Source organism: Balaenoptera musculus, chromosome X (assembly GCF_009873245.2).
Source record: "Balaenoptera musculus isolate JJ_BM4_2016_0621 chromosome X, mBalMus1.pri.v3, whole genome shotgun sequence".
In the NCBI taxonomy this organism is placed as follows: Eukaryota; Metazoa; Chordata; class Mammalia; order Artiodactyla; family Balaenopteridae; genus Balaenoptera; species Balaenoptera musculus.
This window is the reverse complement of record NC_045806.1, coordinates 57,238,272-57,250,766: the sequence shown is the minus strand read 5'-3', so window position 1 is coordinate 57,250,766 and position 12,495 is coordinate 57,238,272.

Sequence of the window (12,495 nt, the reverse complement as noted above, 5' to 3'; positions counted from 1 at the left end):
AAATATTATTTACATATAACAAAATATAATACAGTGTACCTATTTTACACATATAGTTTGATGAGTTTTGGCAAATAAATACACCTGTGTAACTACCACCACTGTCAAGAGAGAACATTTTTATCATCCCAGAAAGTTCCCTTGTGCTCCTTCCCAGTCAATCCTTCTCACTCATGGCACCAGACAACCATTTATTTGCTTCCTGTTACTATAGATTTGCCTTTTCCAGAATGGCATATAAATGGAATCAACAGTGTGTATACTTTTTTGTGTCTGGATTCTTTTGCTCAGTATAATGTTTTTGAGATTCGTTCATGTTGTTGCCTATATCAATAGTTTGTTCCTTTTTAATGCTAAGTATATTCCTTTGTATGGATATGCCACTGTTTATTCATTTATTCTCCTGTTGGTGGCTTGGTAATGTTTGACTTTTATGAATAAAGCTGCTATGAATATTCTTATACACGTCTTTTGATGGATATATGCATTAATTTCTGTTGAATGTTTACCTAAGAAGTAGAATTGCTGAGTTGTAAAGTAAATGTATATTTAGCTTTATTAGATACTACCAAATAGTTTTCCAAAGTGATTATACCAATTTACACTGCCATTAGTAATTATCAGTAATTATCAGTAATTATCGCTCCACATTCTTGTCAAAATTGGTATTTTCAATATTAAAAAAATAGGCTTTCTGGTGAGAGAGGTGTGTTTTACTCATTTTTGAGAGTGAGCTGCTCATTTTCCTCAGGAAATTATTTGTGGGAGTTTTTTTGAGGAGTAGGGTAAAAGAACATTCTTTCAGAAAGTTTCTGTGTTTGCTTCTGCTAGGCACTTAAGAGCAATGGTCTGGGACTATGTAAACTAAATGAAGGTTTTTTTTTTTTTTTGACCACCAGATACTGTGTATTTGAGCTATAAACTTGAGCAAGGACCAGCTTCTTGTTCAATTTCTCAAGGACATGATTCTCCCCTCTATTATGTTCAGAGCCAAGGCAGTCTTTTCTTTTCAGTCCCCCAGAGCTGGGGAAGTGGGGATTGGTGAGGTTGCTTTCTAGTTTGCCCTTATTTAAGGTTGTGGCCCTTTCAGGATCCAGCTAAAATCCAGGGGTACAGGAAGAAGGCCTTTTTTAGACTCCCCACCTTGGAGGGACCTAGGAGTCCACAAATGATTTAGCTGAAGGTCACCAGGTTTTGCAAATGCTCCCAGGGCAAAGCAGCTTCAGTGCATCACATATCTATATGGGTTCCCTTTTATCTTATTAATTCCTTTTTATCTTACCAGTTCTTTGATGCTTTTAATAAGGTGCTTTATGTTTTATCCAGTCTCTTAAGTGGTTTTCTGTGGGAGGTTTTGTTCAGATACCTAGTCCACCATATAACCAGTAATGCTTCATATTTCTGTTATCATTCTCCTGTATAGTTTTGTTTGTTTTTCCCAGATTTTCTAATTGCCTTTTATATTTTCTTTTTGAGGAAAGAGATCACTTTTTCTAATCATTAATATTTCCTAGCTTCTTAATTTATCCATCACTTGGAATCAATTTCATTCTTCTTGAAGACATTCTTTCTGTAGCACTTTGGTTTCTTATTCTAAATTGGACTGATTGCTTTCCAGGCCTACTTCCCAGTTGTCATCCTAGAGGGTTTTTGTCACTGGATTCATGAGTTAAGTCTCCTATTTCTTGTTTCCCATGTCTTTTTCTTTTTGGGATTTACCCTGGTTTTGTTGAAGCACATCTTAGAGTAACAAACTAAGAAAGGCTGTGCGGGAGTTATTCTTTTGAGTCTTTACATTTCTGAAAATATCTTTTTGTACTCATACTTGATTGGTGATTTGGCTAGGTTTTTTTTTAAAATAAATTTATTTATTTATTTATTTATTTATTTATTTATTTATTTATTTATTTTTGGCTGTGTTGGGTCTTCGTTTCTGTGCGAGGGCTTTCTCCAGTTGCGGCGAGCGGGGGCCACTCTTCATCGCGGTGCACGGGTCTCCCACTGTTGCGGCCTCTCTTGTTGCGGAGCACAAGCTCCAGACGCGCAGGCTCAGTAGTTGTGGCTCACGGGCCTAGTTGCTCCGCGGCATGTGGGATCTTCCCAGATCAGGGCTCGAACCCGTGTCCCCTGCATTGGCAGGAGGACTCTCAACCACTGCACCACTAGGGAAGCCCCTTGGCTAGGTTTTAAATTCTAGGTTCAGAATAATTTTCCCTCAGAATTTTAGAGAGTTATTCTAACATCCAGTGTTGCTAATGAGAAACCTGATTTTTGTTTCTTTACAGGTAACCTGCTTTTTCTTTCTGGAAGCATTTATAATTTTCTCTACTTCTGATGGTATAAACTGACATAGTGTCTTAAGTATGGGTCTTTTTTCCCCTTTGGTCTTAGTAGGCCCTTAAAATCTTCTCTTCTCTGAATTATCTGTTTCCTCTGGGGTTAATTCTGCTTGCTTCTCTTGGCCTTTCTTTTCATAATGCTGTTTTTCTTCATATGTCTGATGGTCTTTGATTGTCTCTTCATATTTATAAATGAAAGAATAGGCAGTTGATATAGGTTTTTCTACTTTATGTACGTAGATCCATTTTCTCACTAGTTCTCTCCTCTAAATAAGGGATTGGACTAGACGTCTGTGTAACTGGTCAGGGCTTGTGACTAGCAGCCTTCTCTTTAGACTTGTGTTTGGAAGTTGCCTTTAGGCGGGGGGACCCCAAATGCCAGATTAAGAAGAGTTTTCATTTGCACTGGAGCACCAAAACCTATACTACCCTTTAGTTTTCTCCAGGTGTTTATTCTATTTCTACTGAGTCCTCGTCTTCTTTTATTTTTTCTTTTTGTTTCTCTCTTTTCTTTCTTCCTTTCTCTCTTTCCTTGCTTTCTTTCGTTCATTCATTCTTTCTTTTTCTTCCTTTTTTTTTTCCTTTTTTTGCTGGGAGGTAAAGATTGGGTGAACTATGCTGAATGTGGGGATGATGGGTGGGGAGATTATGGGGAACCAATGAGGACATTTATTTCATAGACAGACTCTCAATTCACCCCGTAGTTTTCAGACTCCCTCCTTATTTTGACCTTGAATACTTGCCAGCTCTGAAATAGGAGCCTTTCTGGGATTCTGCCAGGTACATTGGCTTGTTCCATTCTGTTTCATCAGTTGACACATTTCCAATCTTCCAGAAATTTGTTAAGCCCATTTTTTTCACTGTTAAGGCCTTATTCCTTTATTATCATTTTAATGGATGTCAAAAGGGAGGAGATAAGCACACATCTTTACTCAGATGTCTTCAATTAGAACTCTCTTATCTTTATAATGGCTTCATGGTAGACCTTTGTGTAGATGTAATATAGTTTATTAAAGGTCCAATTGATGGGCATTTGGGTTCTTTCCAGTTTTTCACTATTCAGACAATGCTGCAGTAGACATCCTTTGTACATACATCTTTGGGCACCCGTGTAAGTATTTCTGTAGGATAAATTCATGAAGTAAATTTGGTAGATATTGCCAAATTGTACTCTTAAAACATAGACCCACATCACACTCCAACTATCGGTGAATGAGAGTATCTTCCCCCCACATCTTCACAACACTATTTGTCATTTATCATTTTCCATTTTTGCCACTCAAATGGGCAGAAGTCTGCTCTCTCATTGTTTTAATTTGTATTTCTTAAATATGAGTGAGGTTGAGCATTTTTTCGGATGTATTGGTCACTAACCAATTTCTTCTGTGAATTGCCTGTTGATGTCCTTCGCCCATATTGTTTGTCTTTTTTGAGTTGATTTGTACGACTTCTTTTTATATTATGCATCACAATTCTGACTCTGGGTTTACATAATTAATAAGTTTGGGATGTGCAGAGTGAAACAAAAGCTTAAAAAGCCTTTAGTGTGATAATGTACATTGTGAAAAAGTGAATTTAGTGTAAAACATTTCCCAAACTAATCTGATCACAGAACTATTTTTTTTCTTGGAGTATCTTAAGGAACTAATTTTGAGGGACCAGTTTGGGAACTGCTGTCTTATCTAGCACTTAAGCTCAATGAGAGTGAAGACAATGTCTGTCTTATTCACCACTGTATATCCAGCGTCCAGTGCCTGGCACGTAGTAAACTCTAAGTAAATATTTCTTGAATAAATGAATGAATACATTTTTTAATGCCCAATAATTGAGCTTTTTTTTTTTACACCTACTAGTATGGTACTCTAATTCAAGATGTAGAACTTGTATTTCGTCTAATCTGAAACAGCATTGACTATAAGACATACCCTTGTTTTATGCACCACTAAGAAAGAAAAAAATTTCACTTTGCTGTACACCAGAAACTAACACAACATTGTAAATCAACTATACTTCAATAAAAAGTTAAATAAACAAAAAAGAAAGAAAAAAATACGGCCAAATAAATTATAACAATACTATTTTAGCTTTTATAATTTATACTTTATAATTATTGAGAGCGTTCTTTAAGACTTGTTTAGAAATGGATTTTTATCATCTATAACTCTTGTACATATGTTACAAAGAACCCTGAAATGAAAATTGGTTAAGGTATTTCTAAAACATCTTCACATTTGGAATCTGAGTCTTCTGAATTACTTTTTGGCTCAGTCAATATGTTCTGGATTTTCCGCACAATATTATCCTTTGTCATTAAGGAAATTGGCGATGCAGTATTTCTGGTGGGGGGAAAGAAGTATTCTACTTTTGTCCAGGGTTTTCTTCCACGTTGCTGACAACCATTCTGCAAGTTTTGATGCTAGTACTTTCTCGATCTTACCAGAAGGTGTCAGGCAATGACAATTACATCACAACTGCTGCCTGGCCAACAGCAATCGTGACATTCCATTAATTATAAACTACATGCCAATTTCAGAAATGTTAAAAACATGAAGAAATGTGCATTTTTGAATCGATGAAATGCTATTAGATATTATCACTGTGCCCTTCCTGAATTCTGCATTTCTCTTCAGTTCAATTTATTTTTCTCTTTTCCTTCATAGCTCTGCTTTTAAAAAGAGCAGTCTGTATTTATTGTCTTCCTTTCCTCCCCTTTCATTCACCCTTTAATCTACTACATTCTAACCCCCATCGCTCCAGTGGTGGTCTGCTTTCAGTCCTTATGCAGATTCATTCACCAACCAGTGAATGCTTATAGTCTGTTTGGGAAGATAACAGTAGTATGGAGCAAATCACAGAATCTTAGAGCTAGAAGGTTTCCTAATTCTGACCTTTTCTTATGTGGCAAACCATCACATATTTGACTATTGTTCGTGGCTCCTTTCCCATCTGCCCATTTTAGATTCATTTTATTTAAGTTCAGTAGTTCTAGTTTCTTTAGCCAGTCCTCATATGACAAGGTTTCCAGAAAACTTCCCATCTTGGTTGAACTTACATTTAGCTAGCAGAGCCCTCCTCAGATGTGGAGCCCCAAGTGAAATGCACAAAGCCCCCAAAGGAACCACAGTGACCTAGCAATCCTTTTACTATTACTAGCTAGCTTTTGCTCCCATTCCCCATAGATGCTGTTTCAAACCTTCCCTCACCTCTCTTCTCAGGTTGCCTGCTCCGTCTCCACTCCCTCCCATTCTGAAGATGTTCTTGACTCCCCTTAATAAAGAAAATTGAAGCCAAATACCAGCTCTTCTACTTCAAAATATAGTTACAAAATTTGTGCTCAGTCTTTCCTGTTTACCTCCCTTTGTGAAAAGCCAATAATCTTCTGCCTGTGCTCGGCGTCCTATATCCTCCCATCTCTACAGGGTCCTGACTTGGCCAGTATTATTCCTTCTCTTTCTTATCTCTTAAACTTTTTTATCTTCATCACAGATTTTTGCCCTCAGCTAGTAAACATGCTTTAGGATCTACTGTATTGTGAGAAAAAATTATACTTCATTAATTCTATATCCAGCTTTAGTTAACTGTATTTTCTTCCTTTTTTCATAAACTTAACTTAAACTTTTTATTAATATTTCTTCTTTTAAGATTTTTTTGATGTTGACCATTTTTAAAGTCTCTATTGATCTTGTTACAATATTGCCTCCACTTTTTTTACCTTTTGGTTTTCTAGCCACAAACCATGTGGGATCCCAGCTCCCTGACCAGAGATTGAACCTGCACCCCGACCCACAACCCCGCCCCCTGCCACACCGGAAGACAAAGTCCCAACCAATGGACCACCAGGGAAGTCCCTATTAATATTTCTTTTTTGGTTCAAGATTCAAAAGTTATAAAAGGTCATACCAGGAAAAATTTCCCTCCCATTCCCATCCCAGTGGGAACCAGCGTTTTCAGTTTCTGTATACACACCCTTTGTAGCCCAGCCCTAATGCCCTAAGGCAGTGGTCCCCAACCTTTTTGTCACCAGGGACCAGTTTCATGCAAGACAATTTTTCTACAGACCAGGGGCAGGGATGGTTTCGGGATGATTCAAGCGTATTACATTTATTGTGCACTTTATTTCTATTATTATTACATTGTAATATATAATGAAATAATTATACAACTCACCATAATACTGACAGGAGTTGGAGCTCAGGTGGTAATGCGAGCAATGGGGAGCAGCTGTAAATACAGATGAAGCTTCTATCGTTCACCTGCCGCTCATTTCCTGCTGTGCAGCCTGGTTCCTAACAGGCCAAGGACCGATACCGGTCCATGGCCCAGGGATTGGGGACCCCTGCCCTAAGGCATCCGTTGTATGTAATGAATAAACTTATCACCCATGCATCTAGAATGGCATTAGTTATGTACAGTTCTTGGGAAAATTAAGAAAATATTCACACAAATAATGTTCTATAGGGGTTTAATCTCTGAACCCCGGTTGAGAAAAGCAGTAGAGATAAACTATGTATATAACAGCAACTGTGCATATATATATATACACATATATATATATATAATTTTTCTTCTTTTTTAGAGAAATGATGTAATCTTATATGCTGTCTTACATCTTTATTCACTTAACCATATGTATTGGAGATCTATGTATGTATCTACATCTATTCTATCTATTAGATAGATATATATGTTTCTATACATCCACAAACCTAAAGATCTCCCTCATTAAAAAAAAATTCACCTGTATATTAAAAAAAAAGTTTTATTGAGCTATAATTCATGTACCATACAATTCACCTATTTAAATGGGTTTTAGTATATTCACAGAGTTTAGCAGTCATTCCTCATTCCTCTCAACCCTCCCAGCCCCTGGCAGCCACTAATCTATTTTCCATATCTATAAATGTGCCTATTCTAGATATTTCATATAAATGGAATCATACAGTGTATGCTCTTTTGTGACTGTCTTCTTCCTCTTAGCATACAGTTTTCAAGGTTCATGTTATAGCATGTGGCAGTGCTTCATTTCTTTTTCTTTCTTTTAGTATTTTTTTTAGTACTTCATTTCTTTATAATGAGAAATAATATTTGACTGTATGGACATACCACATTTTATTTTTCCATTCATCAATTGATAGACATTTGTTTCTATTTTTTGGCTATTATAAATAATGCTGCTATCAATATTTGTGTACAAGTTTTTTTGTGGACATATGTTTTCATTTCTCTTGGGTATATATCTAGGTGTACATTTGCTGGGTCATATAGTAATTCTATGTTTAACCTTTGGAGAAATTGCCAAGACTGTTTTACACAGAGACTGCACCATTTTACATTCCCACCAGCAATGTATGAGGCTTCCAATTAATCCACATCTTCACCAATACTTGTTATTATCTGTCTTTTTGATCATCCTAGTGGGTGTGAAGTGGTATCTTATTGTGGGTTTTTTTTTTTTTCAGGGATCGAACCCACGGCCCCTGCAGTGGAAGTGTGGAGTCTTAACCACTGGACTGCCAGGGAAGTCCCCTTATTGTGTTTTTTTTTTTTAATAAATTTATTTATTTATATTTTTTGCTGCTTTGGGTCTTCATTGTGGTGCACGGGCTTCTCATTGCAGTGGCTTCTCTTATTGCGGAGCACGGTGCACAGGCTTCAGTAGTTGTGGCGCATGGGCTTAGTTGCTCTGTGGCATGTGGGATCTGCCCAGGCCAGGGCTCGAACCCATGTCCCCTGCATTGGCAGGCAGATTCTTTTTTTTTTTTTTTTAATTTATTTATTTAGTTTTGGCTGCATTGGGTCTTTGATGCTGTGGGCCGGCTTTCTCTAGTTGCGGCGAGTGGGAGCTGCTCTTCGTTGAGGTGCACAGGCTTCTCATTGTGGTGGCTTCTCTTATTGCAGAGCGCAGGCTCTAGGCACGTGGGCTTCAGTAGTTGTGGCACGCGGGCTCAGTAGTTGTGGCGCCCGGGCTTAGTTGCTCCACGGCATGTGGGATCTTCCTGGACCAGGGCTCGAACCCGTGTCCCCTGCATTGGCAGGCGGATTCCTAACCACTGCGCCACCAGGGGAGCCCCTTATTGTGGTTTTGATTTGCATTTTCCTGATAGCTAGTGATGTTGAGCATCTTGTCATGTTCTTTTTGGCCATTCGCATATCTTCATTGGAGAAATGTCTATTCAGATCCTTTGCCCATTTTAAAATTGAGTTATTTATCTTATTTTTTTATTGTTGTAAAATATACATAACATAAAATTTACCATTTTAACCATTTTAAATTTTATTTTTTTATTTATTTTGGCTGTGTTGGGTCTTTGCTGCTGCGCGTGGGCTTTCTCTAGTTGCGGTGAGAGGGGGCTACTCTTCATTGCAGTGCGTGGGCTTCTCATTGCAGTGGCTTCTCTTGTTGCGGAGCATGAGCTCTAGGCACACAGGCTTCAGTAGTTGTGGCATGCAGGCTCAGTAGTTGTGGCTCACAGGCTGTAGAGCGCAGGCTCAGTAGTTGTGGTGCACTGGCTTAGTTGCTCCATGGCATGTGGGATCTTCCCAGACCAGGGCTTGAACCCGTGTCCCCTGCATTGGCAGGCGGATTCTTAACCACTGTGCCACCAGGGAAGCCCCCTTTTAACCATTTTAAAGTGTACAGTTCTGTGGCATAAAGTATGTTCACAGTGTCGTACAACCACCACCACCACCCATTGCCAGAACTTTCTCATCTTCCCCAGCTAAAACTCTGTACCTATTAAATAATAAATCTCCATTCCCACCTCTCCCCATCCCCTAGAAACTACCATTCTACTCTACGTCTCTATTCATTTGACTACTCTAGGAACCTCATATAAATGGAATCATATAATATTTGTCCTTTTGTGACTGGCTTATTTCCTCTAGCATGATGTCTTTAAGGTTTATCTATGTTGTAGCATATGTCAATATTTCCTTCCTTTTTAAGGTGGAATAATATTCCATTGTATGTATATACCACATTTTGTTTATCCATTCATCTGTCAATGGACACTTGAGTTGTTCCACCTTTTTGGCTATTGTAAATAATACTGCTATGAACATAGGTGTACAAATACCTGCTCAAGTCCCTGCTTTCAGTTCTCTTGGGTATATACTCAGAAGTGGAATTGCTGGATCATATAGTAATTCTATGTTTAACTTTTTTTAGGAATCACCATACTGTTTTCCACAGCAACTGTACCGTTTTACATTCCCACCAGCAAGGCACAACAACACTTGTTATTTTCTGTTTTTTTTTATTTTAAAATAGTCGTCTTAGTGGATGCAAAGTGGTTATCTTTTTATTATTGAATTGTAAGACTTCGTTATATATTCTAGACACAAATCTTTTATCAGATAAATGATTTGCAAATATTTCCCCCTATTTTATGGGTTGTCATTTCACTTTCTTCAAGGTGTCATTTGAAGAACAAAAGTTTTTAACTTTGATGAAATCCAATTTATCTATTAATTCTGTTGCTTGTGCTTTTGGTGTCATATCTAAAATCCATTGCTGACGCCAAGGTCATGAAGATTTACACCTATGTTTTCTTATGAGAGTTTTATAGTTTTGGCTTTTATATTTAGGTCTTTGATCCATTTCGATTTAATTTTTGTATATGGTGTGAGATAGGCGTCCAAAGTCATTCTTTTGCAAGTGACTATCTAGTTGTCCCAACATAATTTGTTGAAAAGATTATTCTGTCTCCCACTGAATTATCTTGGCACCCTTGTCTAAACTCAGTTAACCATAAATGTGAAGGTTTATTTCTGGACTCTCAATTCTATTCCATTGAGTTATATATCTGTCCTTATGCCAGTATCACACTCTCTTGATTACTGTAGATTTGTAGTAAGTTTTGAAATTGGAAAGTGTGAGTCTTCTAACTGTGCTTCTTTTTTTTTAAATTAATTTATTTATTTTTGGCTGTGTTGGGTCTTCGTTTCTGTGCAAGGGCTTTCTCTAGTTGCGGCAAGTGGGGGCCACTCTTCATCACGGTGCGCGGGCCTCTCACTATCGTGGCCTCTCTTGTTGCGGAGCACTGGCTCCAGACGCGCAGGCTCAGTAGTTGTGGCTCGCGGGCCCAGTTGCTCCGCGGCATGTGGGATCTTCCCAGACCAGGGCTTGAACCCGTATCCCCTGCATTGGCAGGCAGATTCTCAACCACTGCGCCACCAGGGAAGCCCTGTGCTTCTTTTTAAAGATGATTTTTACTATTCTGGGTCTCTTGAGTTTCCATATGAGTTTTAGAATCAGCTTGTCAGTTTTTGCAAAGAAGCCCATTGGAATTTTGATGAGTATTGCCTTATATCCATAGATAAATTTGGAGAGTATTGCCATCTTAATGTCAAGTCTTCTGGCATTAGCATGGGATGGCTTTTCATTTTTTAACGTCTTCTTTGATTTCTGTCAACAATATTTTATAGTTTTCAGAATGTAAGTTTTGTACTTCTTTTGATAAATTTATTATAAGTATTTTATTCTTTATTCTTTTTGATGCTGTTATAAATAAATGGAGTTAGTTTTTTATTTCATTTTTGGTTTGTTTATTGCTCCTGTATAGAAATACAATTGACTTTTATATATTGATTTTGTACCCTGAAACCCAGCTGAACTCACTTATTAGTTATGTTGGTTTTTAGTGGATTTCTTGGGATTTTCTATATGCAACATCATGTCATCTGCAAATAGCGACTGTTTACTTCTTCCTTTCCAATCTGGATGCATCTTGTTTCTTTTCCTTGCCTAATTGCTCTAGCTCAAACTTCCAATGTTGAATATAAGTAGTGAGAGTAGACATCTTTGTCTTGTTCCTGATTATAGGGGGAGAGCATTCAGTTTTTCACCATTAAGTATGATGTTACCTGTGGATTTGTGTGTGTGTGTGTGTGCTTCAACCACCTTAATTATTTTTAATTAATTTTTATTGGAGTATGGTTGCTTTACAATGTTGTGTTAGCCTCCACTGCACAACAAAATGGATTTTTTTATAGTTCTTGAGAACTGCCTCTCCTCCTGTGCTAAGTCTCTGAGCCTCTACTCTGGAGATCAGGTCAGGGACAGTGGCCTCTTGGAGTGACACCCCTGTTTTATGAGCTGGGCACTGAAAAGGGCTGGTAGCCTCTGGTCTTCTTGGCTTGCCAGTGTGGAACCTCTGCCCTACAGGCTAGCTGGGCAAGGGCCTTAAGGACTGCAGTAATTTTGTCCTGCTGCACCTCCCCTCCCTGCTCTGAGATTAAAAAAAAAAAAGATGTCTAGGATTTTTCCTAGTACTGTTATGGTTAGTTATGGTTTCATTTTATATTTAAGTTTTTTTATCCATTTGGAATTTATTTTATTGTATTTTGATACAAGATATATCTATGAATCCAACTTATTTGTTTCTAGATAGCTACCTATTTGTTCTACAGAATAGGGACGATTTTTCCTCATGTCTGCATCTCCAGTGCCTAACATAGCTCCTTGCCCATTGTAGGTTGTCTGTAAATGTGGTTTGAATGAACAAGATGGATACTGTGCTTCTCTTATAATATTTAGTTCCTGCCTTACTGTAGTGGACATACCCTAAAATGACCCCCAATTTGTCACACCCTGTATAATCACCTCCCCTGAGTGCAGGTAGAACCTGTGACTTGCTTTTAATCCATAGAATATGGCAAAGGTGATGGTATGTCACTCTCATGATTACATTAGGTTATATAAGACTCTATCTCAGCAAACTAGAATGAGAGAAACTCTCCTGCTAGCTTTGAAGAAGCAAACTGCTAGGAAATAAACTGCCTATGGAGAGGGCCATGTAGCAGGGAACTGCTGGTGGCCTCTAGGAGCTGAGAGTCTCAGTCCTACAACCATAAGAAACTGAATTCTGCCAACTATGTGAGTTTGGAAGAGCATCCCAAGTTCAAGATGAGGCCCCAGTCCTGGCCTATACCTTGATTTCAGCCTACTGGGATCCTAAGCAGAGACCTAGCCAATCTGTGCTGGGACTCCTGACCCACAGAAACTATGCAGTAATAAATGGGATTGTTTTAAGTTGCTAAATTTGCGGTAATTTGTTACACAGCAATAGAAAACTGATTTACTTAAATTGTTGACCCATTTAGAGCTTCCAGGTTTTCTTCATATCATTTTAAGTCAGTTTACTCCATCTTATTC